At 42.4% G+C, this 23,272-nt stretch overlaps 1 protein-coding gene across 6 annotated transcripts in view; it reads left to right on the top strand.

Moving 5' to 3' along the window:
* The window catches only part of LOC147369038 (uncharacterized), a 1,156,454-nt gene that overhangs the window by 115,365 nt on the left and 1,017,817 nt on the right, over positions 1-23,272 (top strand). For all 6 annotated transcript variants that reach the window (XM_086410757.1, XM_086410756.1, XM_086410758.1 and 3 more), the window contains one exon: positions 12,823-12,894. The gene's annotated coding sequence lies outside the window, so the exon portion shown is untranslated. The remainder of the gene's footprint in view (positions 1-12,822; positions 12,895-23,272) is intronic.

The raw sequence follows: 23,272 nt of genomic DNA, 5'->3' as shown, positions 1-23,272 counted from the left end.
TTATTAATACTGACTCAGATTTCCTCGATTTTCACCTTATATCTTTTTTGTACCCAGAATCCCATTCAAGATAGCACTTTACATTTAGTCATCAAGCCTTTTCTTGACTGTGACAATTTTTTAGACTTTCCTTGTTTTGATGACCCTGAAAGTTTTGAAGATATTGGTCAGGTATTTTGTAAAAGGCCCATAAATTTGAATTTATCTGACGTTTTCTTATAATTAGACAGAGGGGAGTTAGCTTCACCTGCCTGAAGGTAGAGAATCTACATAATTTATGTAGAATTCCTCGACCTAAGAGATTTGTCTTTCTTTCTCCATTTATTACTTTGTTCAGTCATTTTTTACTATCAGTCTAGACTCAGAGATATTTATTCTATATTTTGAGTTATAGTTCAATATGCCATTATTTATTTCGTTACTCAAATGATTCCAACACTGGCCACGGGGAGCTCTTTCAGTTGACTCCTAGTTATAACCCCATCATTCTGGCTTGCTGTTGTTGTTTTTAACACTTTCTTATTTTCTTATCTGGTGCTTTAAGATGCTACAGGCTTATCTTATATATTCCCTAGAATCAGCCACTGATGAACTGATTTTTAAATGTTTTCTCTCCCTCCATTTATGTTTTAGAAATAATGGGCAGAACAGCAAATCTGTAGGCTAGACCCAAGCTAGATCAGTTTTGCTGGCAGATACTATTTCCAGACTCTTGAGTCTTAGGTGTCCATCTTCACCTTCCCTCCTCTCTACTCAGTTCTAAGTCTGAATCTATTCTCATTCTCTTCATTCATACTAAAGGAGAAATGACTGGCCATGATTCTTCTATTTTAAAAAAAAGGTTAGTACGTATTAAGATAAATCAATCACTTAAAGTGCATGGTAGAAGGTTCAGAAGAAATACAGTGATCCTGTACACACCCTCTTCCAAAAAGGTACAGTCTACTTGTACACGATCGTCTACATAAAGTAAGAGTTGATGTGTGATAAAACCAAAATGTAGTAAATGCTACAAGTGGGCAACGGGCATGTGTGAAATCGAGATAGCACAAGAAAAGAGCAAGCAGTGGAGACTCTGGGGACTCAAGAGGGACTGGCTGGTGGCCCCTGTGGGGAGTGAGAGAACCCTGGCATCATCTTAATGGTCTGAGGACAAGTCAACCCTATGTGATTCTTGCCCTCCAGGGAAGAGGGCTCAGTGTTGACTGAGGGCTCAGTGTTGACAGGATCTGATTCTCAATAGAAACTCAAACACTTCAGTTAGCACCACTATAATTTATTGGTTCTGTACATAATGCTATTATGGTTTCCAAATTTTGAGATTCAGTTATCTTTTAGGCTCCATCTGCTGGGGAGGATATGGCTGACCTACTTGCAATAGAATGGGAAAGTTTCTGGAAGTCTTGACTATACCTAGGGTCTTGTTAGGAGGCCCTGGGTCAGACTGTGGCGGCAGCTGCTGCTTGCGAGTGGAAGGTCCACTCGCAATATTTTGTCAGTATCGCCATCAAGGAAAGCTGATGTCGCAGGACTTAAACAGCAACTTGGCCAGCAGATGTTGTGCTGCCTTGATTTGCTTCCTGCAGTTTTTTCAGATTTACTGAAAACATTCTCAGCCGTCATAGCCTGACTGGGGTGCTATGTGACTCAGGGCTGCAGTAAAATAATTGTTATTACTAACTGAGCCAGGCACTTAGGGAATAGTTGACTTTGTACATTTAGTGAGTAGGGTCTTGGAGCATAGAGCCAGACGCTCCCCTGCAGATCCAGTGCCTGGGAGTCAGCACCCCCAGCCCCCAAGACTTGCATTCTGGGGCTCTTTGCCATCCATCCCTTTTGAGGCTGAGCGAGACCTGTAAAGTCTTTTCTCCCAACAAAGAAAGCCGGCCTGAGAGGCTCAGCTGCTGGGTGATGGTGCACCCTCTAGCCCCTCTTACCCATGCCCCCAAAGCCCACTGAGCAGCCAGTCTGCAGGGGATCCCCTGGAAACCACCTGCCCCGCTGCTTCAGGATTAATGGAATCAAGTGAGGCAGCAAAAATACCATGACAGAACCTTATGCTTCCAATCCTCTCGGTGTCATTTAGCTAAAGAAACCGTCAACAAAAACGAAGGAGAAGAAAACAGCTGGTGGTATAATCCTGCTTTATTCTTCAGAAGAAAGCAGAGGGGAGAAGGAGTCCTGATTTTCACATCTTAGAGGACTCGATTGGTGGAAACATCAAGGGAACTGGCTGTGTTTGTGTGTGTGTGTCTGTGTGTGTGAGTGGTTGTAACTGCAATTTGATTGTGAAATGTTAGAGCTGGCTTTTAGCTGCAGCCCTGCCTTCTCCAAGGTCATCCTTTGTGACCTCTACAGAATGTTACTTCAGACGACTCAATTTCAGGGATTTCATACCTCTTTATTGTAAATCCAGCAGTGAGAGGCACATTTGATTTCCTTGAAAAGAGAAACCAAGACACTGAGTAGACTCAGCTGACTGGTGTGGTCGGGAGCTAAGGGCACGGGCAGAGTCTGACACGGGAGTTCCATCCACTGGCAAACAGCACTCACTGTTTCTTGACAAATTTCAAATTTTACTCTTGAGTCATGAGTTTGTTTGTTCAAAGATATAGAATCAGGCACTCACGCGTGCCCTCAGTAATGCAGGGGTTTGCAGGAGGTGACAGCAAATGGGAAAAGTCAGAGATGCAAATGGCTAAGGCAGATTAGCAGGTACTTCACTTTCTTTTTGAACTCTCTACCTCTCTCTGCTTTCTGGGGATTAGATTTCCCCCTCCTGAGAGAGCAGACTGGCTCTGCTGGAGAGCCCAGATGCTGGCTGGAGCCTCATTTGAGAGAGTCTGTCTGTCCTGCTGTCACTTAGCCCTAGGCTCATTAAAAAAAATATTTCTCAAGCTTATATTCAGAGCTAAATAGATTTGGAATGGTGGAGAATTCTGGAGAATTGGGAGCTGAACCCAGGGCAAAATGATTACAATGTAAAATAACACTTTTTAGAAAACCTCAAATTTTAGGTCTTGTTCTGGAGTTTGGGAATTACAGAGCCATGGTGAACAGTGGCTGAGTCATGATGTAGCAAGTCAGTATACAGCTTTTCCCGAAGACTGAAGGTAAAAGGAGAAGGGGGTGGTGGAGGATGAGATGTCACATAGCATCACCGACTCAGTGGACATGAATTTGAGCAAGCTCCGGGAGATAGTGAAGGACAGGGAAGCGTAACGTGCTGCAGTCCATGAGATTGGAAAGAGTCGGACAGGACTGAGCGACTGAACAGCAACAGCAGCAACAACAAAGTGCAGGTTATCAAGGTCGTCTACATTAAAAAAAATCAGAAGTCATACTTACCAAAATCACTTATACCTTTAAATAACAGAATCTGTGTGCTTAATACCAAGTGCTTTACTTAGGTTAATAAAAGTGAATATTTATCAAATGTTTGTTATATGCCAAGGACTGCACTGAGTGAGCACTTTACATAAACTATTGAGTTTAATTCTCACAGTTCTGTGAAAGAACACGATTATCCTTATCTTGCAAATGGATATATTCAAGCATGAAGAGGATGCTTAACAGGACCACGATGGCACAGGTGATGAGTAGGCAGAGCTGGGACTCAAACCCAGGGATCCAGAGGCCCAGGGGCTGACCTGCCACCCACTGACTGGAGCGTGCATACCTCCGTTTCCATTACTCCATACTGCACCCTTTCTCTGGCCTCCAACTCTACTTCTTTCTGGAATTTTAGGGTTCCTATCTGGGAACGCTTAGAGGTTGGCAGCTGGGCTCTGAGCATGTCCCCTTGGCAACGATGACACTCAAGGTGCCACATACCAGCAGCACGAACTTGGCTGTGCACTTGCTGTGTACTGTACCTTTCTGTTACGACACGGTCCACACCCAAGAATTAACTATATTTAATACAGACTAGACAAGCCAAAGTTCAGAGACAGTTAGGAAAGAGTCTCTTCTGCCAATTTATGTGAACGTTGAAAAAGTACTTAGGGAAACTATTCTCTCAAATGAGGAGTGAGGGTGGTGCAGCCAACAAAGCCCAGGTCCCATAAAATCCACAAGTGTAACTTTTTCCATGAGTATTCTTCCACGATTTTAAATGGTGTTAAGCCAGCCTCATTTTTCTCCACTCTCCAGCGCTCAGCAATTTTTTTCCCTTTAAAGATTTTTCTTTTTACAACCTTTCTTTGTAAATGCACGTTAGCTTTTAGCAACAAATGGGAACAGAATCCTTTCTTGGTACTTTCTTTGTTACTTTTTCAAAATAGGACTTTGGAAGTCTGGTACTCTAATCTTATGTTGCTAGTACATTAATTAGATTCCTTCTCTGCCATGATTTTGGTCAGGTACTTGTTTGAAAAGAAGACGGAGAAAGGAGCTCACCTGTAAGGAAGATTTCAGGTCCATCAGTAGGGAAACGGCAGAAACTTTGGTGTATTTATGCTCTATAAGTGCCAGCATAGTTATTATAAAAATGATAAGATACACAGTGGGTTCTAACTGCTAAAGCAAAATCAAAGTATAAATGTATAAAAGTATTTTTCATTTCATTTATGTAACAAACAGTCACCAAGCAATGCTATATCTCTTACTTGTGACGATGCATACATGATTGCAGATGAATAGAACAAGGTCTTGAGATCTTTCAAGAGAAATTTCAAACCATACCGACACTCTCAGGAAGGCGAGAACAGAAGCTATAAGGAATGAGCAGTGATAATGGGAATACTGAGCCATATCTGTATGTCTCTAATGTGAAAAGAAATACGAATCCATGGATTTCTTCTATAATTAAAAATTAATTTTAAAAATGTAAAAGAATAACTTCAGTTTTAGGAAAGCCTACAGTGGTCCCCAAATTAGAGACTTTTACTTATTTCTTGCTGCATATAATCCCTTATTGCCTTTTTTTTTTTTTTTAAATATTTATTTATTTGGCTGCACCAGGTCTTAGTTGGGCATGTGGATTCTAGTTCCTTGAGCAGGGATCAAACCCCCGTCTCCTACATTGGGATCTCAGACTCTTAACCACCTGATCATCAGGGAAGTCCTCCTTATTGCCTTTATTCACAAGTACAGTTAGAATTGAAATGTAAATTATCCTGGATTGGGTCACAAGGAAAGCTCACCTTCCAGGAAGGTGTAAATGGTGAGAGTCTCCTTGAGGTCATCTTTTGTTTGGTAGGTAGCAAGGCTGCAGGCTCAGAGCTGAGGAAGCCTGGCTTATCTTGGAGTCAGCTTTATATTTCTTCTGAGGGTTACCCTGGCTAAGGGGGGTGTGTGTGTGTGTGTGTGTGTGTGTGTGTGTGTGTGTGTGTGTGTGTGAGGAGGGTTTTCCCAGCTTTTAAAATTTTGTTTTATTTTTGCTGAAATCTATACCCAAAGTCCTGCCCAAGCAGCTCATCTCTTTGGTAAATTTTTATAGAGTTCAGATTTGGGGGGAAACCAAGGCAAAACCAAACATCAAGCCAAGAGCTCCTCATTGCAATGGTGACCATATGTCTTCTTCTTAATGATCTCAACAATCTGTGAATTTTGATGACCAAGACCATGTCATCTCGGCTGAAATACAATCCAGAAACGCCAAACCTGCTTGCCTTAGCACCCAATCTGCCAGGGAACTGGACCTCCAGGCCCTCCTGGTAGAAATGACCTGATGATAAGTTAGTGGCCCCACGTGCTCTGTGTACTTTCAGTGCATCTGGGCTGATTCACGGTGGTCACCCTGCCTCGAGAAGATTTGCTACAGAATCTCTGAGCTTGGAGCAATGAAGGAATTGAGAAATTGGGCGAGGACTGGGGCTGAGGGGTCCAAGGTAAAGCAGGGCAGGGGAGAAGCAGGGAAAGTAAGATGAGAGGGTGCAAGGAGGAAGGGTGGGCTGCGGAGCAGGTGAAAGAAGAGCTGGAAGCTGCAGAGGGTCTGGGTAGGGGGATAAAATGGGGAGCAGAATAGAGTGTGACTTAGATGCGCCAGATTGTTGAGGTGGGACCTCACTGTATCTCTGAGACTGTTTCCAGTTTGGGTTCAGCTTCCTCACTCATCGACCATCATGCCCCAGAGCAACTTCCGTAAACCAATCCTCTTAAGTGGCCACGAAGGACTTTCTGTGCGAGCTGAGGTGCAGAACTAGCTCCACTTTCAACCAGATGGCCTCCCTCCAGCTGTTTCTACTAGACAGGGAGCTGCCCCCAACAGCCACATTCTGACTTTCCTGGGTCCTTGAGATTTTGTTTTTGTGGGCCCCTCCCCCTAAAGACAGTGTTAAAAATTATATTTTATAATTGTGATGGAATAAAGGCAAATATGGGGCTTCCATGGTGGCTTAGATGGTAAAGAATCTGCCTGTCAATGCAGGAGACCTGGGTTCAGTCCCTGGGTTGGGAAGATCCCCTGGAGGAGGAAATGGCAACTATTCCAGTATTCTTGCCTGGTGAATCCCATGGACAGAGGAGCCTGTTGGGCTATAGTCCATGGAGTCATCAAGAGTCAGACACGGCTGAGCTACTAACACTTTCACTTTCAAAGGTAAATATGTATATCTTAAAATTCTTTGATTTTAAGTTTCACTTTTCTTCTGATTTTAAAGGAATGAGAACATTTTTGTTGAAGCCCCACCCCTATCCCCACAGTAGTACTGTGAACACTAAGCACTGTACCTGATGGACAAGTCAGCCCTGCTGCAAATGATTGACAGCTTATTAATTTTCTCCTATAAATAAATTTAGCCTTGAATCGTAAGCTTTCCAGGAACTCAAAATCTGGCTCTTCTGTGATTTTAAGTTTCCTGATGTTCTTTTGGCAACCCCTCTGCTCAAATAAATAAATCAATACAAGCATAAAATCTGCTTTTAAAATCAGAGTTTTAAATCTGGCCTTTAAATCTCAAAGTGTTTGTCAAGAAAGAAAATCAAATCTCTTTTAACGAGTAATTACCATGTGCTGTTTAATAAATAACCCTATAAATTCCTATGAGTTAGCTAGTGCAACCCTTTTAAAGAATGACCTTCACAAAGGGCTGTGATGTGGGCAGGAACATGTCACACACCAGAGTTGGAGAGGAGGCTGAAGTTCTGTCTTTCCCTTGCCCTCGTTGTTCTCTCTGCTTGGATTTCTCTTCCCCCAGATTCTGACCCTGGCTTTTCTGATCCTTCTTTCCTTCAGGGCTCAGTTTATGAGGAACCTGCTCTGAGGACAACCCTTAGGTGATCCTGGATTGTATGACACACTGGTAATCTGCCAGGCATTGCGTTTTCCATTATCTGGGCTTCTTTCCCATTTTCTCTCTCTCTTGTGTGTGTGTTCATATTATGTATCAGTCTCTTTCTCCCTATCTCTCACCACTGTCCAAGGGTATGGACTCTATGATCTCAAGGATCCTTTCTCTGTCTCTTGTTTACCATGGGCCTGGCACACAGCGTGTGGTCAGTACAGAGCTGTTGATGGAATGACTCAGAGTCTGTACGCATATTCCCTGCCTCTAGGGAAGGTTTTTTTTTTCCCTTAAATTGGATTCAACCAAGCAAATTTTAAGTTGAGGTGGTATGACTTAATGAACAGGAAGTACAGGCTCTGTGAATTTTTGAGAATTTGTTTGACCTTGTGTTTCAACTTCTTAAAAAAAAAAAAGCAAGAATGAGAGAACAATACCTCCCACTCTAAAAATAATAGAAAAAGGAAATGCACCTTTAAATTGGATAAATGATCATATTAGTGAAGGTTAAGGTAGCCCGAGAAATGTTGTCATGGCACAGTTGAGACACGGCTCATCAATATTACAGTAAGCAATGAGCTCTGAGATGACCCATTATGAGGTGCTTTCTGGAGAGAGCTCTGAAAAGCCAGAAGGAAACAATGACTCAGCCGTGTTACTCATCTCTGATGCAGAGAACCTTGAGCTCTGGGCATTGATTTCACATTGTGTTGCCATCACTTGATGCTACAGGAGGTACCCCGGGGGACTGAGAATTCTGACAATTTGGGAAATAAGACTCTCCGAAGAATGGGATGAAATCAAACCTTGGGAGATTTGGGGGAGCTTCTCTGGATTTGCTACAAACTTTAGTACTTCTTCTTCTGTGTCAGAAGGGTAAAATGAGAAGCAGTACTTGAGTAGACACTTCTGTCAACAGCCTTTGGGGTCCAGGTGGGAGCTCTGCATGGCTTGGAAGCATTCTGATGTCCTGGCATTGATCCTTCATGGTAGAAACCATCTCTGGGGTCCAAGATTGTGCATCTCAACAATGGCAACCTTATGGCTGCTGGATTTTCGCTTGCATGGTCATTGATCTCTCAATGTCCAGCTTATCACTTTGCAGAGCACTTTGGGACAAGTGGGGTCTAATTCTGCCCCAGAATAACAGAGACTGATGAATATTTAAGGCTGTAATTTTATATTGGCTTTATAGGGGCTTACATATACAACTCTTTTGCAGTTAGAGAGGAGTATATTCAGAGCAGGTATTTTCCAGTTAAACACATGCATCTTTGTATATTTGACTCTCTAAAAATATCCTTTTGTAATTGCAGTCTTTAAAGAAGTCAGCCAACATTAACCAGACAGCAATGTTGGCAGATGCCTTTTATAGCCTAAAGAACATAACTGGGGAAGCTGAGAGACTCCTCTTCTGTGTTGAATTGGAAAGCCCCTCATGGCAGTAGTCTGGCTGTGCTCTGTTTGCCTTGCTTGCAGCACAGCACACGCTTGTTCTGTAAGAAAAGGCTTGTGAAATTGTCTGTATCCGTGCTCATTACCGTATCATCTTCAAGCCTCAGCTTTTTTTTTTGTTCAGAGTGGTTAGGGCATGGACACACTTGGGACCCATTTGTTTATATTTTGCATAAGGAGTCCTATATTTTATTAATTCATCAGGAAAAACATGTGCTTTAGTGACTAATTCTTTGGGGGGAAATTCAGTGTCTCATTAGAGATCATCATGGTAGCTTAATACAATTATGTATGTCAGACTGAATGACATTTGACATGGTAGTGTGAGACAGAAAAGTGAAAGTGTTAGTCACTCAGTTGTGACCGATTCTTTGTTAGCCCATGGACTGCAGCCCACCAGGCTCCTCTGTCCATGGGAGTCTCCAGGCAAGAATACTGCATTGGGTAGCCATTCCCAGGGGATCTTCCCAACTCAGAAATCAAACCCAGGTCTCCCTCATTGCAGGCAATTGTTTACCAGCTGAGCTACCAGGGAAGCCCAAGAATACTGGAGTGGGTAGCCTATCCCTTCTCCAGCGGATCTTCCCAACCCAGGAATTGAGCTGGGGTCTCATGAGGAATGTAAAAATATGAAACCTTTGAGCTCACTGGTATTTCCTTAGTAGCTCTCTCAGGTGCATTGCTCACCAAACGCTCTTGTTTAAGGCTTTGACTTGGTGGTGGAAAATTATGTTTTCCTCTATTTAGATATCCAGGGATCCTAGGAAAATAATATATCAAGCAAAGCTCTATGCACACACAAAAAAATTGACCTAAAAACCAGTCCAAACTCAAATAGTTCTTACTTGTATATATGACATGCATATACATTAAAGATATATCATTATTTAAAAGTTCCACATTCATTCAAAAGAGGCCTGGCAGATTGTTGCCTATTCACCAACCACCTCACTTCATCTCTTACTAGACATTTAGACCTCTTCTCTTTCACTTTTCCTTATGTTTAGAACACAGGTCTAAAGGTTTGCTATGGCCACAGTTTTGTTACCAGATTGGTCCATTGGAGCAATGGACCAGTGGTTCAATGGTTCATTGGACCATTGAACCAGGGAGGTTCTTTTTCTGATTGGTTTCTTGCAACAATGAAACTGATGTGGAGACTGGAACAGTAAAAGCTTTATTCAATGTCCTAAGAATGGAGAAGTGGGAACCTAGATTGAAAATCAGCTTCTAAACCCAATTCTGGAGGAGACAACATGTATATATACATAGGAGAGCCAAGGTTAAAGGGAGGCAATTGGAAAGAGTGGAACGATTACTCACATATTATCCAAGAATAGGGGTGTTGTTTGTCCCAGAATTGATGCAATTTAGTCCTTTGGACTAAAAAGGTCCTTATGGCCTTTTCTGCTTGTCATAGCAACTGGCAAGCATCTTGGTGTATGTGGGTGTGTCATTTAGCATGCTAATATATTTTAATGAGCATTTAATGAGGCTCAAGTTCTACTGGAAGTCAAATCTTCTGCCATCTTGGGTCTAGTTGGCTCTAACCAGTCCTTTTTTCTCCAGTCCTTTTCTCTCTTGAAACTTAGATAAGACCAACTGGCTTCTAATCAAGAGACGGGTGAGGGTATGGTTCTAGGGCAATAGTCTTGGCAACAGATTGATCAAAGACCAGAGCAGAGATGACCAATGGAAAATTCAAGAAGTGTTTGAGAGGCATGGTGGTAAAGTAACTTTGATTTTAGAGCCAGGCTGTAATTGACTTACTTCAGGATCTTGGGAAAAATCATGTAAACTTGGTATCTTCAGTATTACCTTCTATCTGTCCTTGTGCCTCCTCAGATGACCAAGGGCTCCTCCTGCACAGCGACAATGAATTACCCTTTCTACCTCTCCCACATGGTGACCAGCACAGGGTCTGCTTATGGCAGGGTCCAGAAACATATGACTGATATTAATTCTTAACAATAAATATTATTCTGTGCTCAAGGCATTTGCTTAGCCTCATTTCTTAGGATTAATAAAAGTATTTTTATTAGCTTAGGACATAAAAGTGATTTTGAGAAATTTTGGCAATTTTGGCTAACATAACACAATTTTAAATACAGTGAGAAAACTTTCATCTTCCAGAGTTCTGTTTTAAATGACATGGTAAAGCAGTCAAGATCCATATGCAAATGAATTCACACCATTTTTCACATATACATGTATTTTTGTATACTACCTTTGCTTAAAATAGGATACGTCTGTGTGAACCAACATCATACATCTACCTATCTAGAATTCACCTGGAGATGTCCATTAAAGAGAGAGAGGAGAAAAAAACAAGATATGTCTGATTTAGTAGTTCACTTACCTGCACGCAAGGATAGTGACCCGCTTACTTGCTTGCCTTTCAAATTTGCATCTGCTTTGCTTCACAGCAGATCAGACTGTCTGGAAAGTGGAGAGGAGTGTGTTACACTCGCCTTGAAAGGTGCTCCTGAAGGTGCAGAGCAGAGGCCGAGCTGTTTGTGACAAATGTGTTCAGTTACTGTGAATGTTGTTTTGAAATCTACTGTGTACCAACATTTTCAGCTCTCTGGGGACCTTATTAGTTATCCCTGAAAAAGCCAGTGACCAGTAGCTCCTCTGGTGAGTCTCTGTTCTAGCTTTAAACCAAATTCCCTCTGCAGGTCCGCTGGAACTGTTGACAATGGCTTTGCTAAAAACACACCTTAGACCTTTGGGTTTCTCTCTTAAGGGGTAGATTCTCTTACTGAGTTCTCTGGAACAAGCTGTAAAGTTCTCTGGCTACAAGATAACCACTCTTTCAACAGAACAGCATTAGGGATTGCCTAGACTGAAGACCTTTGTGAAAAGCTAGCTTTTAAGTAAATACCATAAAACATTTTTAAATGCCACTTGAGCGTGAGAGAGGGACCTGCTCAATGTGTGTGGCCAAACCACACTCAAGGACTCTTCCTCTCAGCTCTCCGAAGGGGCATGTGGAAGTGATTGTCAGAAGAAGGGAGCAGCTGCAGACACAGGGTGCAGATTCTGAAGCAACACCCCAAACCCGTTCTGGAAGCCAAGGAACAATGTCAGTTCTGTTGTCCAGGAATGCAAACTCAACACAGTGATTTCCTGAAGACCCCAAGAGACGGAGGTAGTAAAAGGATGAAGGCCAGACTACAGGGATACCTTTGCTGTTCTGTGCAGACAAGATTCATGACTCCCTAGTGATGCTGTAAATGAATGTGCAGCATTCAAGCACGGACCATGTCTGTCTAGTTAGATATTGTTAGCATGACGGTTAGATTCTACATGGAAAGGGATGGGATATACACAACTTTGAGTAATTGACATCCCAAGCTTAGAAGAAATGTTTTAACTGGAAAAATCTTGTTAAAGCAGAAAAGTCAGTTGGGTGAAGTTGTGATTCAGTGGTTATGAAACCCTAAAGTTTTCACTAAAAATGCAGGATGTAGTTGTATTATGAGAGGCAGACTAGATTGAGCTCCTCTGACATCAAAATCATTTCCATTGTTTGTTGTTGTTCTTGTTGTTGTTGCTTAGTTGCTAAGTCGCATGGACCCCATGGGACTTATGGAACTTTGTGACCCCATGGACTGCAGCCTGCCAGGCTTCTCAGTCCTTCACAATCTCCCAGAGCTTGCTCAAATTTATGTCCATTGAGTCGGTGATGCTATCCAACCATTTCATCCTCTGTCCCCCTCTTCTCCTCTTGGTCTCAATCTTTCCCAGCATCAAGGTCTTTTCCAGTGTTAGAAGTCTTAATAATTTGTAATAGGATAAACATGGTCAACCAGACTCTGGGTTAAATGACAAAGTCACAAGCTCATCTTGGTGTCCTTTATTTTTTCACTTTTAGAACACTTTGAGTGCTGTGGGGAACTCTGCTCAATGTTATATGGCAGCCTGGATGGGTGGAGAGTTTGGGGGAGAATGGACACGTGTATATGTATGGCTGAGACCCTTTGCTGTTGACCTGAAACTATCACAACATTGTTGATCAGCTATACCCCAATACAAAATAAGAGTTAAAAAAGGAGAATGTTTTGGGTGCCGGACAAACAGTCTGAACTCAGGTTATCTGCTTATTCATGTTAATATTTAGCATTTTTTCTTTCTCCAGAACATCCCTCCAGCTAAAATGGCAGTGGGTCTAAGACAAGGAAATGACTGCCTCTGAGATTCCTCTGGAGAGGTGAGTTTGCAGATGGGATCTATTAGTTGTATTTCTAAGCTTTGAGAGATCATCTTTCTTTTACCTTGAAGGTAAAACTTTCCTCTCTAATAATCCGCAGAGTGATTTTCTTATCTGCAATTTAGATTACCAGGGCCATCTGGGGACATGTGCAAAGCCTGCTGTGTTGTTTTGGAAATAGGTGTCTGGTTATATCTCCACCTCCCCCCCACTTTAAAGACCCTATTTTTTCTGAGTCCCATTTAAAAACACGGAATGGGTTAACCCAAGCGAAAATCCAAGACAGACGATTGCTAAAAAGAATCTTGCATTTCGCCACCAACTTTAGTGTGGGACTTAAAATGGGAACGTCTTTAGAAGTATTTTAGGTCGAAGAATAAAAACAGACACACCAGAGGGAGATTTGCCAACTATATAAATACATAGGCGTTAAGCCCCCTATACAGAAACCAAATATAAATGGAAAGACAATGAGCAAACTGCACATATAAACAGACAAAGCCCCAGTGGATAAGTCATAAAGATCTGACAGCAAGGACCATATGTCTTGAAAACTCTCAGCTTTTCTACTCAAGTAATGTGTTATTTGTCCCAGGTTCGCAGTTCACTCTTTCCACTCAGCATCCTGCCTGGCACTGTTCAGTTTGTCTGCTGTCTACACGTTTGGGCTTTTGGCAAATGGAGATGCTCTCAACAAGAACAGCTTTTGAGTGTTATTCAGACCCCTGATGGGCCTCAGATTGTATAAAACAAGGATTTGTAGCTCTTGAGAGATGTAGCTCTGTTTGAAGCAAAATATCTTCTCACTTCTTGCCAGCACTTACATGTGGGGAACTAATCCCAGAGCAGACACTTTCTTTCTTACAGTACCAGCACACAAACCATTTTCCCAGAGTTTGGAGAAACATGAGAAAGCTGACGAATAGTCTCTGATCATCGACTTAAACAAATCCTGAGCACAGAGTCGGACACGACTGAAGCGACTTAGCAGCAGCAGTAGTAGTGAGCTGTGTTTTCCCATAGAAAATAGTCTCAGGTAAATACAAGTTAGGAATCCTTCGAATCACTTGTTTTTTTTTAGTAACAAATGAAATGGCCTATGTGAAAGTATCGAGAAACTGTAAATCACTGTGCCGGATTATTACCGTTAGAGGGAAGTGAGGGGCTGTAAAAATTACTTCAGAAGTCACGACTGGAGGATGGCAAGCTGGAAACCACTTAGGTTCTTAGAAGGTCTGTTTCCAAAGCACTGAGCAAATCTTTATTCTTCACTCAGTGGTCTAGTCATGTGATGCCCAAATTTATTCAATTTTTTGTCAACAAATATTAAAATATCATTCCATGTTATGATCTCTGGAATATGTTATCTCTGAAATTGTTAATTGATAACTGTTATGTTATCCCATTTTAGAAAGAGCTATTACTTTGAATAGCACTCATACATTGAACTCCCCAGTTTCTTTGGCTTCTAGGGTCTGGAAGGATTCAGGCTGTGATGATGAGTGTGTTCAGTTTGCACAGAAGGCTAGGGAGCCCCGCGGGGGTCTGTGAACAGACAGGCCTGTGAATATGGTGGCAAATCGCAATACAGCTGGCCATCCGGTGGCCTTGCTGTGAGCCATTGCCAGACCAGCCTTCGGAAGTGGCAGCTATTTACAAGAAGAAGGTGGAATATTCAGCCAGAGCAAGAACAAGGGGCAGCACAGTTCCTTACAAAGGGGTCGGGAGGCAGGGCGCTTTACCTTGCTCGGAATTATTCAAGACTCAATAGCTTTGCATAGCAACGGAAGGCTTATTGACAGGAGTTACAGGCTCCGGACAGCCACACACAAAGTCATTAACCCCCTGCGGGAAAGTGTGAAATTATCCTGTATTGAGGGCTGGCTTCACTTGTGTGGCCCTATTGAGGCCATTGCCCCCTCCCCCTCCCACCCAGCCAGTTGAGAACCAGTCTCCCCCTTCTTTCTGAATAATTAGTGAATTTTGGGTCCCATATCACCAAAACAATTGAGATCCCAGCCTTTTTTTCCTTCCTCAGGGGGCCATCATTCCCCTCCCCACAGAATTGTGTGTTTAGCTAATGCCTCTGCACCCTGCAGGAAATCCTCCCACCTTGACTTTAGGAGGAAATGCTTGCTCCTCCTCTTCTCTCCACTCGCCCCTCCCTGCCCCCCATCATCCTTCCTGCAAGGAACTCTTGCATTTGGAAGGGTCGATTTTTATTTAGTACAAAGAAATGAGGGGAGAATTTCTCAGGTGAATTGTTTATCACCATATGGGCCATTCTAACGGTGGCACTTTCAACAAGTCACTTAGCCTCTGAGCCAATTTCTATGGATTCAATAGGAAAAAAAAAAAAATTCCTAGGGGAAGGTATCAAGGGAACAACCAAAAGACTCTCCCAGCTGGTGAGCTGGGTAAACATTCAGTGTAACAGAAAAAGCAGAGACTTAGCAATCATACGAATATGGGAACCTGGATGTAGGTAGTGCTAGCTCGCATGCTTTTTTTAACACAACAGTCTCAAGCAATTAACTCATTTGTCTTTTTGAGCCCTAGTCTCCTTGTGAAATGGAGTGGGGAATGCCTACTTAGTAGAAGAAAGTGGAAGCAATCTAAGGACTACAAAGAGGGAAGCAGTCAGATAAACTGTGGGACATCTGCAGTAGAAAGTACTACATAAACTCTAAAAATAGAGACATATATATTGATGCGGAAAGATGTCTATAAATAATAAGGGATAAAAGCAAGATGGAGGGCATTGTATATGTTAGCGTTCCTTTTCTGTAAATAAGTATAAAGCAGTTTTACCTGAGGACATGTGCATCCTAGTATGTACATAACAAAAAGGGAGTGATAAGAATCATAAGAAACAGTTAAAAGTTAGTTTGAAGGAGAGGGGTGAAAAGTTAGGTGTCAGGAGGAAGGTTTATACTACTTGTATTTTTTTCCTCTGTTAAGTTTTCCGGCCAGGGCCATGTATTACTATTATTTTTAAAACACCATCAGAGTTTATTTGCATAGTAAGATTATGAATCTTCCTTCCTTTCCATGTTTTTCTGGATTAAAAAATGAAAACTTCTAAAACTGATGTGAAACTTAAGTTACACATATTAAGAGCCTGAATCACAGACAGAGCTTGGTTTATGTTAGAGCAAATAAAACAAGAGGAAAGATCTGAAAGTTCTCTTTATCAACCTTTTTAATAAATGGATACTATTTTTAAAATAATAATGATTACTGTGTATTCAGTTCAGTTCAGTCGCTCAGTCATGTCCGACTCTTTGCGACCCCATGAATTGCAGCATGCCAGGCCTCCCTGTCCATCACCAACTCCCGGAGTTCACTCAGACTCACGTCCATCGAGTCAGTGATGCCATCCAGCCATCTCATCCTCTGTCGTCCCCTTCTCCTTCTGCCCCCAGTTTACTATTTTTATAACTAGTTTCTAGAGTATATTTACTGTCTTAACAGTTTCAGTGTCATCTTTGATGTGTGGAAGTGGTGAAAGGTCACTGGGTTGGTCATAGGACCAGATTTGCTAACAAGTATTGTATTCTTGCCTGTAAAATTCCATGGACAGAGGAGCCTGGTGGGCTACAGTCCATGGGCTCTCAGAGAGTCGGACACGACTGAGTGACTGAGCACTCATGCATGCATGAGTGTAATTTGTGACAGGCTGGGCATTTAATAATCTTTCTGATCTTTAGTTTCCTTTACTTTCAGTTAACCAAGAGTCTGAATGATCTCTAAATTCCCTTCAAACTTGAAATTTACATATCCATTTGCCAATGACATTGATGTAACTCAAAAGCAAGAGTGTGCAGAGGTACACTGTCTGGAGTTCAAAGACAAGAGAGAGAAGAAATGTCATAAAGATAAGCTTGAGGTTGGGAAAGCTTCCTAGGACAGACCCGATCTGTTACAATCCTCACAGCCACTAACTCATTTACTCTGTTTTTCTGTCAGAAATTTTAAGCTATTTCTGCCTATGAAGCCGTAGAAGCAAAGCTCTATTACTGCTGTAAAAGGCTGCTAGGATAATTTCTATTTCCTTGGATCAAGTTTTGTTGCCCCTCCCTTTTCTTTTTGATGATTTGTTTAAAAATCTGAAAGACAGAGTAAATGCACTGGGATATGTAATTATCTTCTCCATCTCCTATTTGTTGGAGGAGATAAAGTCAGTTCTCTAGTAGGGAGCAGGCCTGTCCAACTGATGCCTACTCTGTGATATATGGGGGTTATGTATGTGCGTAATCTATTTAAAATAAAATAAACCTATGGTATAGAGTACTGGGAGGGGGGCGGGCAAACCAAAAGCAAGGTACAGAATGACTGTTCTAGCTGGCCCTTGCCAAGGGACTGGCCAACCCCCATCCTTCTCTTCAGCAACGAAGCAATTAGTTGAAAAACCAGCAGGCTCTCCCCAAGTTCCTAATGTGTGTGGAGATTACGTCCTTCCTTGAAGTCTTGATATTTATTGTTCTGGCAGCCTGGTGGGCTCCTGTGTGTGGCTGCAGGAAGCCGGGAAGACTTTGTTCCCTTCTCTGAGCCTGGCTTCCCCGGGAGCGGAGATGTGTAGTCGTGAGCAGTGGGCCTGGAGGACTCTTGTGTGCTGTTGCCATGGTCACATCCCAGCGTGCCAAGGACCAGTCCCTGCATCCGCTGTGATTCTTCATAAGGGACCGAGCAGGGTGTGACCACAAGCCTCGAACCACTTCATCAGATCTGGGGCCTGGCCCTTTTTCCTTCTTGTAGTTTTGCTTCATTAGCAGAATCGAACTGATCTGGGGCCCACAGACCAATGTGTTCTTAACACAAAAGTAAGCACACTAACACTTAATACACCCTTGATCGGATCAACAAATCAAAGTGTAACAACATGAAGGGAATCAATGAGAATATTGTTTTATAATCAAAACAATAATCGGAACAAATTACTGACATGATTTGCCAACTTATCATCCTATGCCCAGGACTTTTGTACTTTCTTCACCTAACATGACTTTGTAAACATTTTCTGTGGCTTTCATACTTAGCTTCACTATGATTTAAGGAAAATCAACATGCTTGGTGTTAGGCCCCCCTAGGAACTAGCCTCTAGGACATATGACATGATAAAGGACTAACTGGATCATATCAAATGTCTCTAATTTGGACTAGCGTGGACTTTAGTTATGGGAGTTTGTCAGTGCTTATGAAGGAGTCTCAGAATTTGTCTTCCTTCAAGGCAAGTCCATGGGTTTCTCTGCTTGTCTCCATGTGATGTGCTGGAAGCGGCAATTACTTGCCTCTGTCTCTCTTGCCCTCATCTGAGGTACATGTCAGTCATTAGTAGGAAGTAACACCCCACCACCTGTCCCACCAGACATGTGACCAGGAACCACAGGTAGCATTTCTCAATGTCCCAACTTCTTTCTCCAAAGTCATTTTAAGAACTCCTATCAGAGAGAGTGAAGCTACCTTAAAAAAAAAAAAAAAATTCAAAGGTTCTGTTTAGTATATAGAAGTCAGAAAAGGTACCCAGAATTCAGGCAGATTAGCCACTTGATTTCCTAATATAGGAAATTTCCATGACATTGACTCTCATTCTCTGTTGAATGGCTCAGGAGGAAGGGCAGTTCCTACCAGTGGGATAGACATAGGGCACCTCCATTTCCCTGAGCAGAGCTCTGATCCTCCCAGCCGCTGACTGGCTTTAATGTGTGAGGTCCCGGGGCTTTGAGGGAAAAACGTGCATCTGGGTGAAAGCTGTGTTGCGAGGGCAGAACTCCCACAGCCAGCCCAGGCTCTCCTTCCTCCCCTCTGGAACGTTCTCACCAGCTTGCCAAATCCCAGAAGTCCTGCCAGCCCCAGTTCAGGACTCTCCTTGGTGCCTCTGTGGCACAGCAGCATGGCCTGTCTGTGTGGCACCTGTCGGTCATCCATGGCAGGGCTGTGTGTCACTGATGGGAACCCACCTGCCCCTGAGAGAAGGAGGCTGTCTGAGCATGAGGAGGGCTGTATGACAATGTGGACACGTCTGAGAGAATAAACCAGGGTCCTATACATCCCCTGGTAGAAGCAGTCCCCGGATTCCTAAGCACAGAGCATAGAAAAGGCTCTTATGAGACCAACCACACCTTAAGAAAACTGGGAGTCCCACGTAGCTAGCTAGTGGGACTACCAACTGAGTGGGTAGCTCAGTTGGTAAAGAATCTGCCTGCAATGCAGGAGACTGCACTTCGATTCCTGGGTTGGAAAGATCCCCTGGAGAAGGGATAGGCTACCCACTCCAGTATTTTTGGGCTTCCCTGGTGGTTCAGTTGGTAAAGAATCTGCCTGCAATGAAGGAGATCTGACTTCAATCCCTGGGTCGTGAAGGTCCCTGGAGGAAGGCATGGCAACCCACTCCAGTATCCTTGCCTGGAGAATCCCCATGGACAGAGCAGCCTGGAAGGCTAAAGTCCGTGGGGTCGCAAAGAATTGGACACGAATGAAGACTAAGCACACAACAGCACATGTAGCTAGTACAGGGAGGTGTCAGACAGAGAAAGGAAGCAGGGATTGTTAAGAACACGGATGAAGCTTTCAAATTCAGTGGCCCTGGATTGCATCTGAATAGAGCCAGCGGTCATGGCAACAGCGGTTCTAATTAAGGGTTTGCAATTTTATTCGAGTCAGCTGTAGGAGAAGGAGAAGGGTGATTTTTCTTGGTTTGATTGTTTTCAGCTTATAAAACAAATTCTGTTTCCCCCTACAATTATGTGAAATTACTGTCTCCAAAGAAATATTTTACATATGGTTGCCCTCTGATCTGTCTTACCCTGCCCAGTTTTTCAGGCAGCCTGGGAGGGTCATTCATCGTCCAGCAGGGCTGGGGAGGCAGGAGGTTGGCCCAGGCCCACCAACAACTAGCTGGTTTAAGGAGTATAATCTGACTATACCCTGTAAGTAGTTACTTTGATCTTTTCTACCAATAATCATGCTTGTCAGAAAATAAGGGGGGAAATCACTGCAAGTCAAAACTTTTGCTGAAAGATAAGATGTTATGATCTTTTACTAATTGCTTGCCTGCAATTAAGAAGTTGGGGCTGATCGCTCAAAGCTTCCAGTACATAAGAATCAGCAGCCATTTTCACTGAAAGGCTACATCCTGTGACCTGTTTTTAATTGACTTTCCTCCTCCTCGCTCTTCAAAGCAGGGTTCTCCCAAAGCCACCAGCTTCTGACTTTGAAGCTCCCTTGAAAAAGAGAGGAAAAAACAAAGGCCAAAAGTCAAGGGCTTTCAATTGCATATGGTTTAGGTCAAATTTACAAATGTATTTGAAAAAAGTTCTCAAAGGTTACTTTTAGTGAGTTCTTTGATCTAGAAAAACAAAAACAGAAAGGAAGACACCCCCTATTGATCATGTTTTAAAAATTATTTAACAATTGGTCTAGTCACAGATGTCTGCTTTTCTAATTTTTTCCCGAAGGTTGAAGCTTAACATTTCTGATAGGCATAGAATAGAAGATCAACTTCCCGTCCCCCACCACTGCCCCACCTTTGAAATACCTTTCTCTAATGTAATGATCACATCCTGGCAGTGACTTGTTCTATTGGGAAAACTCTTTGCTAAACACTATGGGCAGCCAGCTGTGGCTCAGTTATAGTTCTCGGCTCATGGTCTCCATTCATGGAACACGTCATCATCCATGACCACCTTAAATTATAATATTTATATTACAAAAGTAAAATCCCAATAATTTAACATTAAATTGATTATTTGCTAAGTTCAGACATACATGAAAAATGCTTGCAAATTTGCGGAAGAAAACAAGACATCCTAGCCCATTTTGGAAGGAATATTTTGAAAATAGGTAAATGCTCAAAGCTTAAAAAAAAAGGGCCTCCTTGGAAATGTCAATAAACCTTGCAAAATTTTCATTTTTTAAAGGGCTGAAATACAATGCAGCCCACTTAGTATGGTGCCCTTTCATGGGTCTTTAAGTCAAAGAGAATATGTGTTTTTATCTTGGCATCACCTTCTCATTTTGACAGTGTAGAATGTCCTGGGTTCTTTATTAACAATAGCCCACATTTAGATAATGTTTTTCCATTTTATACTCCCTTCCCCAATTTTTCTGATCTTACTTACTTTCTGATTTTACTTACTCCAATCCTGTGAGGTAAGTACTGTTGTTATCTCTATTTTATAGATGTAGCTGCTGAGGTTCACACAGATTTTATTACATTTAGTAAGCAGAGGAGCCAAGACCAGATCTTCTGAGTCACATCCTTGTGTATACTCTGTGCATCTCTTTCCTCAATGTGTCCAGGCTGAGCGTCCAAAGGAGTAGTGTGGGGCAGCGTCCATTCTATGCCTACACATTCTTTATTCTGGGAAACTTGCGTATCTCATGTTATTTTTAAAAAAGGACATTATATGACCATCAAATTCATTCATTCCACACTTTGGGGGAGCACCATGAACCACATTGTATTTTACACATAAGGATACAACAGGGAACAGATAGAAAATATTAGCCCTTCCTCTTAGAAGGGGGAAAAAAAATAGATGCGTAAAAACAAACAAAAAATCCCCACTTCCTGATTGTTAAATGCATTGTGAAGGAAGCAGAGCAAGGGGAATATGTTAGGGATGTCTGGGGAAGTGAGGTGGAGGTGATGGGTACGGTGATGTTGGTGGTAGTGTGTTTAGTAGGATGTTCACTGTCAGTGTGTCTCAAAACGTTCAGAGTTATGTATACAGGTTCTGTGCCAACAGATGGATTCAACTGATGCATTGCATGACATCTTTCATAAGGAATGGTTTTTACCTTACAGTTTGAAAGAAGAAAAAGAAACTAAGAGAGAGGTCAAGGAGCTTGGTTAAGTTCACACAGGTTATTTGTGCAAGGTTAGGGCCAGGATTTAGTTTTCCTGACTCCCATGATCGAGCCTCCTCCATCATACTGTGCTGTGTTTATCAGCATGAGCCACGCACTCACCATTCAGCAGCTTAGCTGGTTCTTCTGCCTTATGCAAAAGGCCAGGGAAACTCAAGCAGGGAGACAAACAGTGCATTCTAGGTAACTCAGAGCCATATTTCCTAACAGCATGCTCACTCTGAGTATGTTAGTATGCATGCAGCTTATCACAAATTTCCAGATTTTTGGTTGTAAAAACAGGGTGTGTGTGGCAATAGGGCACGGATTTTTCCGGGACTCTGAGGACTCTGAAGCTGTGGTGATTCTTTGTGAATTATAAACAAAGGATTTGGCAAGGCCGATGGTACTCAGGCCACGTGTGCTGTGGAAACCCAGTTGGGTCAGCTTAGATTCAGTCATTTGGTGCCATTCCCAACAGCTCACCTCTCCATCTCTATGGAGTAGACCTGGAAACACAAACTGGACTCAAATCCACTCGGCCGAGTGGAGTGTGCCAGTCCCAAGTCTGTTGTTTCAGCTCATTTCATCATTTTTGGCTCCACCCTTGGAAAAGTACTTTCATATAATTGCAAGGGCAAAATGTTTTATTTTCTCACTGTAGGGAAAAAAAAATGCATGCTCATTGCAGGCAATTTAGAAATTATTGAAGAACACAAAGAAGAAATGTAAATCACTCACTCTAATCTGATTACCTGACAATGATCATTAGTAAATGGAAAGTAAAGCCTCCGTCTATTTTTCCATGACTTAAGATACCTTTTAAAAAATAGAAAAAAATGGGATCCTACTGCAAATTGCATGGTAATTGGCCAATTTTAATATTCTTAATATCATCCTCCTAATAATTTAATCTATATTTTTATCGCTTGTCTACTACAACTCAGATACAAAATTTCTGTGTAACAGCTGCTGCAATTCCTATTTTACTGCTGAAGAAACAAGGATTCTGAGGTTGTTTATTCTTTCCCTCCATTGTCTCATTAGATAACCTCATTCCTGGCCAGGTCTCACAGTTCATTTGTAAACTCTAGCTCAGGATTTTATTGTCAGTCCTGACCTTTCCACTCAGCTTTAGACTTTTATTATCCAATTGCCTATTTGACATCTCAATTTGGATCTCAAATGTGCCGAGGACTCAGCCCATCCAAAACTGTGCCGAGGTCCTCTGCATTGTACAGGGCCAGGTCTGTCACCACAGCCTTGGTCTGAGCTACCATCTTAGCTGGTCTCTAGCAATGCACTCTTGACCTTCTTGAATGTGTCTTGTACACAGCAGCCAAAGGATCTTTTCAGAATGCAAATCTGATTATACTGCCACAGACTTACAACCCTTGAATGACTTTCCTCTGCTCCTCAGGTAAAGACCAGAAACCTTAACATGACCTCCTAAGCCGGCATGATCTGGCTGTCTCCCCAGCCTCAGTTCACACCATGCTCCCCACACTCTGCACCCCAATCACACAGA

The sequence above is a fragment of the Bos grunniens genome, chromosome 7 (genome assembly GCF_055505025.1).
Source record: "Bos grunniens cultivar Pamir isolate PY7600 chromosome 7, Bosgru_T2T1.0, whole genome shotgun sequence".
Lineage (NCBI taxonomy): Eukaryota > Metazoa > Chordata > Mammalia > Artiodactyla > Bovidae > Bos > Bos grunniens.
Note: the sequence above shows the minus strand (reverse complement) of the source record. Positions and strands in the feature narration are given on the sequence as shown.